Genomic DNA, 15120 nt, shown 5'->3' with positions numbered 1-15120 from the left:
CTCTGCTGTGTATCCAATATTGAAGCAGTTTCAGTTTCGTACACCTTTTGCTTCAAATAGCCCCATAAAAAAAGTCCAAATGTGTCAAATCTGGCGAGCGGGCTGGCCATTCTGTAGGACCTCGACAGCCACTCCAATGACCGGGAAAATTAGTATCCAAATAGTTTCTTATTCATCTGAAGTAATGTGGTGGTGCTCCATCTTGTGGAATACAATATTCATATCGAATTCATTAGGATTCACTTCGATGATTTCAGTGATGAGAAGGTAAACAGTAGTTTCCAGCATATTCAAATAATACAGTTCCCCTGTTGAATTTTATTCAATAAATAGAGATCCTACGATATGGTTTTCCAATATTCCTGCCCAACGTCAACTTTTTCTGGATATTTTCTCCAATACGGCAATTTTGTCTGTGAAGATTGCCGTTTCCAAAAAATGTACATTCGTCACTAAAACAAATATTGTGGAGATAGGTAGGATGTCTTGGAATGGTTTCCGTCATGATTTCGCAGAATTCTGTTCTTCGATTAAGGTCATCTTCATTTAATTGGTATACCTTTTTAATTTAGTATGGATGATCCCTATTCCTCTTCAAAAGTCTCCACACAGTAGAAGGAGACACTCCACAAACATTCGCGACGGAATAAGTCACCAATTATTTGCAGTAGCTGTTCTTCCGGAATGGACGGATGACCTGGGGGCTTTTTGTTATGTACACTATCGGTAGTTGTGAAGTTCCATCAAATATTTTCTACAGATAGGACTATTCGGAAAACGTTCATTGAAAATCCTTTCGGTCTCGTGAAAGTTATGCGTGGCACCGTAAATAAAAATCGTTTCAATTTTTCAATGGTTGAGAATTGACCAAATTTCAATTTTTCGAGTTTGACCCATTCAAAAAATAAAAGGAGGATGGCACTAAAGAAATGTAATGTATAATAGCGCACATAATTCCACGTCGAATTTCTTTTCAAACCTTCCTTGTGGGTTACAGCAATCGTAGCAGCAATTAGTTATTTAACAAATTTTCAGCATTTGATTGATATGTATGAATAGCCGTCCCAGATGTTGACTGGATGAAAGAGATATAATAAGAGATAGAGAAGAATTCTTCCGATGATAAACATAGGTTATGCTAATTGTTTTAGGGTTTCTTATGTTTTCAGTCATTTATTTGTGAATTTTTGGGAACAATATTTTCAGTGCATATATTATAGACATGAAAAACTGATGAATATATGAAATAAATTACTTTCACTCACGAGAAGCACAAGAAACCTCAACAATATATGAAAATAGCTGACAGAACTTTGTTTTTGTTTCACCATCTAGCTTGGTTTCAACAATGTCGTATCTGGACGATAAACTTTCCAATAGTCGCCCTGCGCGCATGCCGATCACCAAGAAAAAATATGAGCAAATGAGCGTGGCGTACCAGATATCCATAAGACCGAAATGTTTGAAGAATACTTGCAGAGTATTCAGCAAATCGTGGAAGACCGAAAGCTATCGACCGATGTCACTACTCAAAACCGTGGCGACGATCATTGATGTGATTCTTATGAACAATTTATTTTTGTGTGGAGAAGATAATGAAACTCGAAGATTATACCAGAGGAATCAGTCGGCTTCCGAAGGAGTTGAGATAACTATTCTATGATGTGAAGAAGTCCTTTCACCAATTTCCTACAATATTATAGTATGGGGTCAGGCATCAGACATAACAAGAATTTTTGTTGCTCAGAAAAGAATTATAAGGCTTATCTTTAACATTAGTAGTCGCCAATCATGCAGACAGGTTTTCAAAACTAAACGGATCCTCACGGTTACATCAATTTATTTAATAAAACTATTATCATATTTGATTTGAAAGGGTTATATTTTTAGGAGTGATTAATTTTTTGGGAAAGAAAGTTTTTGGCTTTCTACTACTCCATCTGATACAAAAAAATGGATGAGAGAATCTTCCATGTGAGTACAATTTATTACCATTCATTCAAAGTAGAACTCATGTGAATGATATCTGATTCTTATTCCTCCACGAATGTTCGATATACAAACTGAATAGAGAAAAGTATCTTCTGTATAGTTCAGTGTTCATATAGAAGTATTTGTTTCGAAAGAATTTTTTCTTTCGTGTAATTCAATGTTTATATGAAAGTAGCTGTTTCAGGAGGACTTTCTTTCAGTTTGTGTCTGAAAGTTACTTCTTTGCATGATCTACACATCCACGTATAGAGTTACTTATTTTCAAATTGATTAATCCTTCCTTTCTTTGGAAGATTCTCTCATCCATTTTTTTTTGTATCAGATGGAGTAGTAGAAAGCCAAAAACTTTCTTTCCCAAAAAATATTATCATATATTTTCAATAACAAACATTCATTTCCCATTAATAGTGATTCACATTCTTACAACACCAGAAATAAACGTGATATCAAATTGAACAAGCCCAAACAGTCCTATTACAAAAAATCTCCCATCAATGCAGGCTGCCGTTTTTTTAACTGTCTTCCGAAAGAAATAAAATACGCGGGATCCCTGGCGATTTTTAAGTATAGACTTAGGGAACTCCTTATCAGAGAATGTTTCTATACTGTTGAGGAATTTGAATTATACTTTTCAATTTTAAGATGATATCGAAGTGTATTTTACATAGTCTATGTTAGTCATCATTGTGCTTGTTTCGTCCTGTTTGTCAATTAAAACTTAATGACACTGTTTTTGACTTATCCTATCTATTGTTAACAATAGTTGAAAGGATTAATAAATATTTTATTTATTATTATTTATTTATAATGAAAAACAGGGTCCAATGGGACATCCAGTTAGCTTTTGATAGAGTTTGGACAAAAGCATTAATCACAAAAATATAACATACCGTTATACTTGATAACAATAATGGAATCCTACCTAGTAAAGGCGACTTGATTTTTTAAAAGAAAGGTGGTGTTCCGAGGTGTTGTATTTTGTACATAAATAGTTTTTCAATGTTTTGGATATAAGAACCTCAACCAAATATTTTGCATGTGAAATGTCCGAGACTCTTAAACATATTGTATTGGTGGAGTGTCCGCTCTTCGCAGTTGAAAGACCTAACCACAGAATTCCCTCCGCCATGAGTCGAATATTTCGAACCACATACAATATCATTGAATTTCTTCAAGAAATTAATGTTCTATTCGAAGTATAATCCAAATAACTGCTGATATAATTAACTATCCATATTTTTATCATTCAGCCGAAGGCTGAAGAAACAAATTGCAAGAAAAAATCCATCTGAAACAACTAGTTTCGAATATGACTATTCAATTTGCCAATTAATGGTACATATACAAAATGAACAGATCAAAATCCACTTCGCTGACGCAGAACTAGTAAACTACTAAAAAACATTCACAATTGTGAAGATCTCGAAACGACATGCCTCAAAGAAGGGCGAGTAAATAGAAAAAACCCGGGATACCTTCGAAGAATTCTTGACGAGCCTTTAGAATTTTCTGTTGAACTGAACTGAACTTTTTCCAAATATATTTATTGAAATAACTCAGACTCCAACACATTGTTTCGTGTGTACAAGTATCATTCTTGTTATTGAATGTTAATATTCAGTAACTGAAATGTTTCAACAAAATTATTGAAATAGTCAGAAACAGGTTTCGGATTTTTTATTGTAACGAATATGTAAACAATCCGAAATACTAGCTACTTTTATATAACAGAGTCACTAAAATGAAAGGAAAAATAAATGAATGAAAAAAGTAAAAAAATAAATGAATAGTAAATAAATAAATGATAAATAAAAATATAATGAATAAAAATAAATAAATAAAATAAAAGGAAAAAAATTCACATCCTTGCCCTTTTAACAGACACACTGTATAGATCAATTATATAAGCAACTTATATGTGCAGTCAAACATATATTGTCATAAATTGAAATCAACCACTTATAACACTGATTATAACACTGATTTTTATCAATCAATCATTTTGCATTGACATCACCATGATATTCTCGGAATGATTCTTTTATATCAAATTAAGAAAGATAAAGAAAAGGAAAATGTTTCCTACACTTCATATGAGGTGTTTTTGTAAAAAGATGAAGAAGTGGAGAGCCAAAAATCTTTTTTAAACGCTTTTATTCAACTTGACTTGTATGTATGTTAACAAATCTTGCAAGTTCAATTTGACCCACTTCCCAGTCTCCGATTGACCTGAAATTTTGCATGCACCGATGACAATGCATGCTATTCATAAACGTGATCTGATGCTGCTGCCAGGATCGGCTCCGTACGAGAGATCACCTCCGCGGTAAATAGCAGGGACACGAAATTTTGTATACGCATTCGTTTATGATAGACAATTGGTAGGCCCACTATGAAATAGATGCCACATTCAGGGTTGGCTTCAATAAAAAAAATATATTTCTAGAAAAAAAATAAAATGAAGCTTTTACCTTAAATACATACTTCCCGACTCTAAAAAGAAGACAATAAATGATGTAGAAGGTTGTAAGAACCCATATTTATTTGCATTGCAAAATAATATTATTATCTACCACCCTCTAAGTTCCCAGAGTAAGAGGGTTCATCACGCAATGTGAGCAACAGGTACAAGAGTCATGCCATGACTTGTGTAATTTGGTGAGATGGGCGTCATTAGCATTGGTTTGCAACCCGTCTAGGAGAAAGAAAACTCCAAAATCAAACCTGGAACGGTGTTTCGTCAGGCGTATCTTTCACCAAATCACCACCTAAGTCAAGGTGAGGCCGTGCCGAGGACTAAGTGGCATCAGGGTGTAAAATGATGTCGTGAACGTACCACCTCAGGGTACCGGAGCACACCCTGTTGTATATTAGCTCTTACCCTGGTAAATGAAGCTCTGGGAGGGTTGACAAATATTTCTTCGGTACTCATGGGAACACTATAGGAAATGAAGAAACATCAACACAAAGGAAAAGACGGTTAGAGTAAGAGAAATTGAAACGAAATGAAAAACTTGTCAATGAAAGCGTTAACTTGAATCGCCTAAAGGCCTCCTGATTGAAGAATTAGACTGTTCGAGTTATCTGGTACTCGGCCATGTATATAATGACGCCATCAATGAAATGAATAGACTAAGAAAGGTAACAAGCTAATTCTTCTATAAGGTATGCCGGAGGAGTAGGCACCTACCTACTTCTATATAGTATAGTTCATCCTTATAATAGTTTTTCCCGTTCATTAAGTTTTTCTGTTGAAATACTCTCCGTTTTATAGATGGAATTTCGTATTGATCGATAATTATAGATTGAAACTGAGAAATATAAAATAAAATAATGATAAAAAAACTTTTGAAACAAGCTTTTATTAAAGTGCCCTAAAAAGGCAAAATAAAATTTTAAATCACATTAACCACATTCATTTATGACTTTACAGAATTGAAATTATAATAAAAGCTTGTCGCGATAATTTCAATTTGTAATTGAAATTTTGTAATTCTGTAGGCACCTACTAAACTTGTAAGCAATTCATAATGTTTGTAATTAAATAAAAGTGCCGTGAATGCTTAAAATGAGGAACTTCAACCTTGAATCATTTTTTTGCACGCATAGGATTTTTCGGGTTTGAAATTTATTGCAGTACCTAGTTGATCTGTCAGAATGTTTAATTTAAATTTCATCTGACTGAATATGTAAAGATTTCTTCTAGACATCGCGACAAGCTTTTATTATAATTTCAATTCTGTAAAGTCATAAATGAATGTGGTTAATGTGAATAAAAATTTAATTTTGATCTTTTTAGGGCACTTAGATGAAAGCTTGTTTTAAAAGTTTTTTTATCATTATTTTATTACTCAATAAGACATATACTAATTGATCAACAAAATTGTTGTTCAAGAGATTGATGAAGAACTCCATGCGAAATTCAACTTTGAGAAAACTTCGAAGTGCATGCACATTTTGGAAGCACTAAGAAACAGTTTGCCTGAAAATACTGCATTGCAGAATGGGGATGGATCGAGTCAGGAGGCTTGATTATCAAATCAGGTAAACTCTCACATGAGAAGAAAAATTGAATATTTCTCTCTCTCTCTCTCTTTATCCTGGAAGTAGAGAACATTTACAAAAGAGAGATAGAGGGATTCTCTTTTGATGTTAGAGTTCTCCTGATTGGAAAACAAAGCATGAAGAGAAACTTTACTAGTATCATGTGCGAATGAACTATGCAAATCAACATTGAGGAAAACCTATTTCAATCTTAGTTCAGGCAAATCAAATATTTCTCAATTCAATACAATAGTTTTGTGAGACAGGACATCATAGCAATGAAGTTATTTATAAGTCATTAAAGTCTGATCGTTTGAGTTTGGATATAGGATTCAGATAATACTCATACAGCATTTTACGAGTGTTGGAAATCGTTTTGACATTTTTATTAACTCAAATATTTGATGATGAATATATTATAAAGCGTCACGTAGATCAATTTTAAAAGAGTGAAGTTGTTAATGAAACGATGTCTCTCACATCTGACATGAAACTTTCGATCATTCTCAGGAATTGTGATATGAAAATGCTTTCAACGTGATCGAGGAATGTGAGTTGATGAAAATTTGTATATAATAAGATTGCAAAAATTCAGTATCACTTTCATGCCTTTCATGCCTAAGTTTTCAGTTTGTTTTCAATCCCTCAGCTGAATTATTGTTTAAGAAAGGGTAAACTATTCATATTCATATCCGACACAATATTACAGCAACAATATTTTCTAGTTGTCAGTTGGATTGTTGAATTCTCATCATTCACATATCTACTCATTATTGTGTTTATTACAATTTCGAAATAACCACTTAGAATGTTTACAGGAACCTCAATCAGGATTTTATGGATGAATATATGTAATAAGGCGAAAACAATTTTGTTATGTTTTCCCTTTTTTTCATAATATGCTATGACATGCCGTGGACAATTATCTGATAGCGAGTTCATAATTTTTAATAATCAACATAAGAAATATTGCGTGTTATTTACTTACATAAATGAAACCGAACAAGGAATTTTCTGAGAAAAATCTAGGCTACAAACACAACACTGGGAACTCCTATCTCGAATGAAACTGGTTTTTTACTCAATTCAACAAGTTGAGACGAACCAAAAATGCAATACCCTGAAGGCACTTCATTTCATTATCATTCAGAATACAGAATGACGGTAAAAGTTGTTTATTTCTGATCGTCGCCTTTAATCAATTTCGGTCGGCTGATTGATGTGATTGATGCCGTCTACAGACTTTGTTGTTTTAACATGGGATTTCACTTGATTACTTTTGATCATTTATCAGTTTTCACGATTTTTCAGTAAGAACGTTTCCGTTTTGGAATTATTTTAAAACTATGGGCACTAATATAGTATAGTATCGCAACTAGGGTACTCATATATATATTTCATGTACTGTTAATCGCAAATAATAATAGTAATACATACATACACCGACCCACCTTGGAACGGGTATCAATTACATATGATCTTCGATCTCTTATAACTAAAGTATTTTCCAACTAACGCATAATCTCATTTCAAGAGTGACGCCGGGTGCACCAACTAGTAGCTGATGATAATGTTCTTTGATACAATTGACTCACAACTATGATTTTCAGATTTGAAACCAGTGAGACCGAAATACACCACAAAACGAAAATGCGACCTCAACTTGAAAATGTGATCATTATTATGAAATATTCAAATGACAGCCAGACTCGGCGGTGGATTTCAATTTGTAATAAGTAAGGCTTGTCAATTGACAACTGTCTCTCTTTCGCCCTCATAGTCTTCTAACGAACGAAAATCTAGTGAGTGGGACCAAAACTGAATTCAGAAAGCTCTTCCTACATTTGACAAGCTGTAGTGACGAAAATTAGGTTATTAAACTGAATATCACTCGTGGCAGTGTTCGTTGAGTATATTGCACATTATGCTTATAACCTTGATGCTAAGCAATTGCTTCTTTCCACTAAACGAAGAGTATTTACTTGAGCATTCAACAACTCATAAAGAGTGGTTGGATCAGTGAGGTTACCCCTAACACATATCAGCACAAAGGTGAAAGAGTTCAAAAGAAACATGTGATCATAACCTCTTCAGGGATCATAACTGTATTTTTTAAGGAAGCATCACTTTAGATGACGAGGATACAAGGAATCAAAGTTCAATTTTTATTTAATAATATGCGAACCAAAGAGAAGCTTCAAGTAAAACAGGTCAACGTACCTACATGTAGTAATAGCCATATGTCAGGGTAAATGAGGCTAATGTATCTTACGTATATCGAATATGAAAATATGAAAGGATCTGATATAAGATGAAAGTATTCAATAAAAAAAGCAATGGAGAATCTAAGTTTTTGAGACTTCTCATCATTAAATAAAGGAATGAACAAGAAAAGAAAATTTTGGTCTTCATATTATTCATTTGTAAAACCACCTGGATCTGTTATTGCCAACATACAAAATGACAAGAATGACATCTGATGTGGTGTTGACTTGAATATTGACTTCAGGTACTGGTTAATTAGAATCCATTTTTGAGGCAAATACTTTATAGACTGAGGTAGTTTTTCAAATTGGGTATGGATCCTAAACATGTAATGCTGATTTGGTTGACACAACGTGGAACACACTTGAGTGTGGAGAACGTACTAGATTATGTTAGAGACTTCATTTTTACCACCAGAGTGGAAAGAAACTATTCAATTACCCAAGTTTCAGTGTTATCCAAATGGAAATTTGAGGTACTTTGACCTGATTATTTTTTTTTTAGATGAGACAAATTTCAATTTCAAGTCTCCTACTATATTAAATTTGCATTCTATTTTTTCAATACAAGGTGGGAAATCACGCCACTGACCTTATATGCTAAAGCTAATCTGTTTTTAAAAAAATCTGTTTAAAATCTGTTTTTCCGTTAATCATCTGCCGCCCCCATACGAACGACAACTTTCAGAAGTTGAGAAACTTGTGCGAGCTAAGGATTAACGAGGTCTTACCTTTAAACGTGTGATTCCTAATGAGGCCACTTCTGCAAAAGTGGCAGTAGTATTCGACTTATTTAAAATTTTGATGACTTAGTCTTTGTCGTACAGATTGAAGGAACACGTGTCAAAATATTATATTTTTATTTATGTGAGAAAAAATTGAGTGTATTTCTTAACTCCATTATCAAACTTTCCTATAAGGAAACATTTTTGAGTCGTAATTTGTACTTATTCGAATTGTCATTTTTGTTTGTAAAAGATCAACTTGAAAATCTTTGTCTGAGTATTCGTGTCACGATGCTGAATCAACTTAATCACTTTCATTCAAAAGTATTTTGAAATATGGCAAAGAGTCAGAACGATACTTACGGATGTGTGTTAGAGAACTGGTATAACCACGACTGTTTATATGTAAGTGAGCAATGAATATATTTACAATTTCAATCGGAATCTTTGCAACATTATCATTTTGTGATAGCGTGAAACATAGTCGGCCTATTAGACGGGCATTCATTCTGGGAGTGTTTATAAATTACAATTTCTCTTTAATTTGCACTTAGCCTTTGAAATGCCAAAGTGTGTTATCACGTAATGGTTTTGCATGGTGTCCGATTGAATATAGAACAATTATGATTTTCATTCTCATTTTAACTAATAAGAGCTGACTGAAGAGAACATTATAGAATCTTTTTATGAATATGATGTATTAAACATCAACAAAGATGTCATCATCAGGAAATGATCAAAACTACTTTCAAAACATTGACCCACTTTTTTACATCCAAAAGGGCGAATTTTCATTTCATGTGCTTTCTTCAACATTGCAAAATTTCATCAGAAAGAACATATCCTACTTGTTGTTAATACTAAAGCAATGTAATAAAATATGTAAATAATAACAAATTTGCAAATTTTTTAATTTCTTACAGGCTATTGACTGAGTCGATCGGGATTTCCCAATCATACCCCAAGGCTTTCCACATGATTTCATCTTGGGACCGTTTCTCTACGCAGATGACCTATTATGATGATTTTACGGTACTTTATGCAATGATACTAACGATATAGATAGCTCAAAGTGATCTTTCATCGTTTTTTTTTCAACAAAATCGTTTAGCATAAAACATGTTTTCACTCATATTATTTTTGTTTGTTTTAGTGTTACTATTATTTATCATGATATTCCCACGAGTAATAGACATTATAACGGTCGCCCCCCCCCCCAGAGATCCAATAGAGGGGCAAGATATTATATACAACAAGATGTGCCTGAGTCCACCCTAATGCCACACAGTTCTAGGCACGTTTCAACCCTCAAGTTGGGTGGTGTATCGCTAACGACGTATCATTTTTAGCCACCCTATCGCCACACAGTCCTTAACAGGTGACTTGGGTGGGATATCCATGCTTGTATCCCGATTCTGAGTCAACAAAGTTTTTTGTACAGATTATACTGAATTTGCATTTTTTTCATATTATACTACTCTAGTACTAGTCAAGTCATTTGATACCCATATAGAGGTAGTTGTAAAATAATATGTGATCCGCCATTTTGTAGCCGCGGCCATCTTGGATTTATAATTATACAGTGTGTACCAGGGGGTCAAACTTCATTTACAAAATTTCACACAAACAAACAGGGCCAAGCTAAATAAAGAATTTTTTTCTGTAAATGAAATGTTTGATATAGGTTCTACGACTCTTGCAGAGATTCTCTGAAAAGTCAAACACATATTAACAGGGTCATCTACCAAGGCCTCCAATAATCAGTTTTCTGTTACACCATGTGATTCAAGATGAGCTAATAGGTTGAATATATTCAAAAAAAAATGAAAAGTACGCTTCGAAGACTGCAACAGAAAGCATGATGAACTATTGAATAAGCTATTGAAAGTTTGATTTGAAAGGGTTATATTTTTAGGAGTGATTAATTTTTTGGGAAAGAAAGTTTTTGGCTTTCTACTACTCCATCTGATACAAAAAAATGGATGAGAGAATCTTTCAAAGAAAGGGTGACAGTGTTCCATGTGAGTACAATTTATTACCATTCATTCAAAGTAGAATTCATGTGAATGATATCTGATTCTTATTCCTCCACGAATGTTCGATAAACAAACTGAATAGAGAAAAGTATCTTCTGTATAATTCAGTGTTCATATAGAAGTATTTGTTTCGAAAGAATTTTTTCTTTCGTGTAATTCAATGTTTATATGAAAGTAGCTGTTTCAGGAGGACTTTCTTTCAGTTTGTGTCTGAAAGTTACTTCTTTGCATGATCTACACATCCATGTATAGAGTTACTTATTTTCAAATTGATTAATCCTTCCTTTCTTTGGAAGATTCTCTCATCCATTTTTTTGTATCAGATGGAGTAGTAGAAAGCCAAAAACTTTCTTTCCCAAAAAACTATTGAAAGTTGTTTCAAATGGAGAGTGGCGTGTATCCGATTTCGTTAATCAGAAAAGTCTAGTGTTGCTCAAAACCTCGGAGAAAGACCACATATTGAAAGACATTATGAAATTGTTAAAATCGGTACATGAATGCTTTCGAAAGTCTGGAAATATAGTCTAATAAACAAGTTTGAAAACATGAAAAATAGGGATAAAGGTCCTAAAAATATGAGCGATAGCTCATTCGATTCGGAATCACCTCTAGAAAAATATTTTTGAAAGATTTTGGTGCAGGTAAAAAATTGCAATTGTTATTAAGAAAATAAGATTAAAAAAAATTAGTATTTAGTTTTTCGTTAATAACTCAAAAAATATTAATATTTGAGCAATTTTGAAAAAAGCTCGTTAAAGAGGAGGAAATTTCCGATAAAAAAGTCCCGACTCCCGAAACTCTATCCCCATTATTTATAATTTTAATTTGACGTTAAAAATAGGGTTCCGCGCGGCTCTTACGGCATGCGCGTGCTGCCGCTAAAGAGAGTTTATCAAAAAAATAATTTTTTTAGAACATAAAATGTCATTTTAAAAATTTGGAAAAAATCTAGTATCTTCTTAACACTTGAATAAATTGAGTCCTGTAGAAAAAAAGTTTTATTACCATTTTTCAAAAAGTTATTCAATTGTTAACTAACAAATTTTTTCCCAATCTCCGTTGGCATAAATAATGGAATAAAAAGTATGAATAATTGGCCTAATTTTGATATATATACTTCATACGATTCTGCGATAAAATTTCATAAAAATGTATTAATTTGTTAATTATGATTTTTTATAACTATTGCAAAATGAAATATCTAAAAATTGTTGATAAATTTTTTTTTCAATTGATATTCAGCTATGTCTGTTTTCACATTGGACAATGGCAGTTATTAACATAGGATATGAATTTTTTACGTAATTTGTTTATTGAATTAATTTAAACAAATAGAGAAATTCAATATTTTTGAAAATTTTTTTTGCTATTCTGTTGTCTGGAGATAATAAGTATTTCTTCTTAATTTTTAATTTTAATTGTTTAAAAACGATTTTTTCATATTTCGATTGTTTAAATAATTGGTTAAGAAATAATTTTGCTTTTAAAAATCATAATTCACACTTTCGAATAGTTTGGCGAAAAAAAATTTTCATTCATTATTTAATTGTTTATTAGTTTAACAATTTGTTATAAACAAATATTGACCAACGTTATATTTTTTTTCTGAAGCAGAAAAAAATTAAGAAAACAGCTATGTATAAAAAAGCAAAATTATTTCTTAACTAATTATTTAAACAATCGAAATATAAAAAAATCGATTTGAAACAATTAAAAATCAATAGTAGGAAACTTTTGAATCTTAATCATCTCTAGACAACAAAATAGCAAAAAAAAATTCTTCAAAAATATTGAATTTCTCTATTCGTTTAAAACAATTTAATATCCTATGTTAATAACTGCTCTTGTTCAATGTGAAATAGACATAGGGAAATATCAATTGAAAAAAAAATTATCAATAATTTTCAGATATTTCATTTTGCAATAGTTATAAAAAATCATAATTAACAAATTAATATATTTTTAAGAACTTTTATCGCAGGATCGTATGAAGTATATATATCAAAAGGGCTCCACGAAGTTTAAAATTTATAGGCCAATTATTTATACTTTTTATCCCATTATTTATGCCAACGGAGATTGGGAAAAAATTTGTTAGTTAACAATTGAAAAACTTTTTGAAAAATGGTGATATAACTTTTTTTTCTACGGGACTCGATTCATTCAAGTGTTAAGAAGATACTAGATTTTTTTCAAATTTTTAAAATGACATTTTATGTTATGAAAAAATTATTCTGTTTGATAAACTCTCTTTAGCGGCAGTACGCGCATGCCGTAACAGCCGCGCGGAACCCTATTTTCAACGTCAAATTAAAATTATAAATAATGGCGATAGAGTTATACCTTTATTTTTATTTCATTTTGTTAATAACAATTGCAATTTTTCACCTGCACCAAAATCCTCCTAAAACATTTTTCTAGAGGTGATTCCGAATCGAATGAGCTATCGCTCATATTTTTAGGACCTTTATCTCTATTTTTCATGTTTTTGAACTTGTTGATTAGACTAATAGTTAAATTTGGGATGAGAACTTTGAACAGTGAATGGACTCCAAAGAGTCCATTGCTAATTAGAAAATGATGAAGAGGTGTGGCTGAAAGTGAAGGTATAAGTTCACCTTGGTAGATGAAAAAATATCAAGAAATCTGTTCTATCATGAGAAACATTTATATTGGTTAGGCCACAGTTTCCAATGCAACCTGAAGTGGTTTCAAAAATATTTTAATGACTCTAAAATGATGTTTATCTCTAGCTTAGTTTACCGATCAAAAATTTTTTTCACACAATCACCTCACATCCCGATCCTAATAATATAAAATAATTTAGAGAAATAGTTTATAGGTAATCCTACACAAAAATACTTGTTATCATGACGTTTCTGTTTGTGGGAATCGATTGTTCGAAGTTGGTTTGAGGAATGAAAGTTCTTGAGGTGACTAAAAAGCACTTTACTGACCCATATTCAATTTATCAACTGATTTTTTGAAATCCCATTATTCACAGCATTTACATTTTTTGATCTGTCATGAGAAATTTACCGAAAATGCTCGATTTCACACTCTAAATTTTCATGAATATTTCTTTTCAAAAATTTGAATGATTAGTGCCTATTTCATCCTGATAATGCTTTTGAACTGTTTCTAATAGATGTGAAATATTTGAAGAATGTCTGGATTATGATGCCGGTGGTGTTTTTATCATTTGCAGATACAACTTTGAGTTTTTATTGAACTTTTTCATAATATTTCCAATCGTTAACCAAAGTTAGGTAGTGGAAATAATTTAAGTTGATATATGATTTCTATAGCGCTAATTTGACTAAATCAAATACAAAAACGATTATCATCCACTGCCAATTTGAACATAAATGTACATGATCAGTTTATTTCATGTTATTGTAGTAAGTAGGTACTTCCTGTTATCAGTAATATCATGAATAGATGGGTATTATTTTCCTGCTTTATTATATGAATATAATGAAGTAAAATTAAACTCTCACGCAAATGTTGTTTATAACACGACATGTTTTTTATCATAAAATTATCTGCATCTTTCTAATGCTAATGGAACGTTGGATATACTCGTAAATATAATAGAGTAGCTATTGGAGGTATAGACTAGAGAAAACAAAATTTCAAAGATGGGCCTGATTAATAACTAACATTGAATAATTACTGTTGCAAACGAGGGAGGAGGCAAAATTAAACAGAGGTTTAGAAATACCACAAAATCTATTTAGGTTAAATGTAACGCTCTGATTTGAACAGGGGTCATTTCAACGTAACATATCTTGTTCACAAGTAGGTATTTTTTTTTTGTCGAAAACATTTTATAAATAGTAAAAAATCTTTGAATATTTTAATGTTCAGAACCTTTGTTGGATCGACTTCAAACTGATCTTTATAGTAACCACCATTTACAACCAATTATCGTCCAAAGTAACAATTATCATTACTTTCCGAACTTTCCTGATATGTAAACCAATTGACCATTGCTTACGTCAGTGGGCGAATCGGTGCGACTACGTATAATGACGTCACATCGTTACCATGCCAACG

The 15120-nt window shown here is 32.1% G+C and overlaps 1 protein-coding gene across 2 annotated transcripts in view; it reads right to left on the bottom strand.

Moving 5' to 3' along the window:
* LOC111510538 (glutamine synthetase) overlaps nucleotides 1-15120 on the bottom strand; it is a 100704-nt gene that overhangs the window by 64087 nt on the left and 21497 nt on the right. Inside the window, exon 1 of one of the 2 annotated variants that reach the window (XM_074173226.1) lies at nucleotides 9389-9537. The exons of the other annotated variant lie outside the window; for it this stretch is intronic. The gene's annotated coding sequence lies outside the window, so the exon portion shown is untranslated. Of the gene's footprint in view, nucleotides 1-9388; nucleotides 9538-15120 lie in introns of those variants that run through there. 2 annotated transcript variants of the gene reach the window in all.

Source organism: Leptinotarsa decemlineata, unplaced genomic scaffold (genome assembly GCF_025532065.1).
Source record: "Leptinotarsa decemlineata unplaced genomic scaffold, Ldec_3_MD MMD2_tig00000218_RagTag_RagTag, whole genome shotgun sequence".
In the NCBI taxonomy this organism is placed as follows: Eukaryota; Metazoa; Arthropoda; class Insecta; order Coleoptera; family Chrysomelidae; genus Leptinotarsa; species Leptinotarsa decemlineata.
This window is presented reverse-complemented; position numbering and strand designations above follow the sequence as displayed.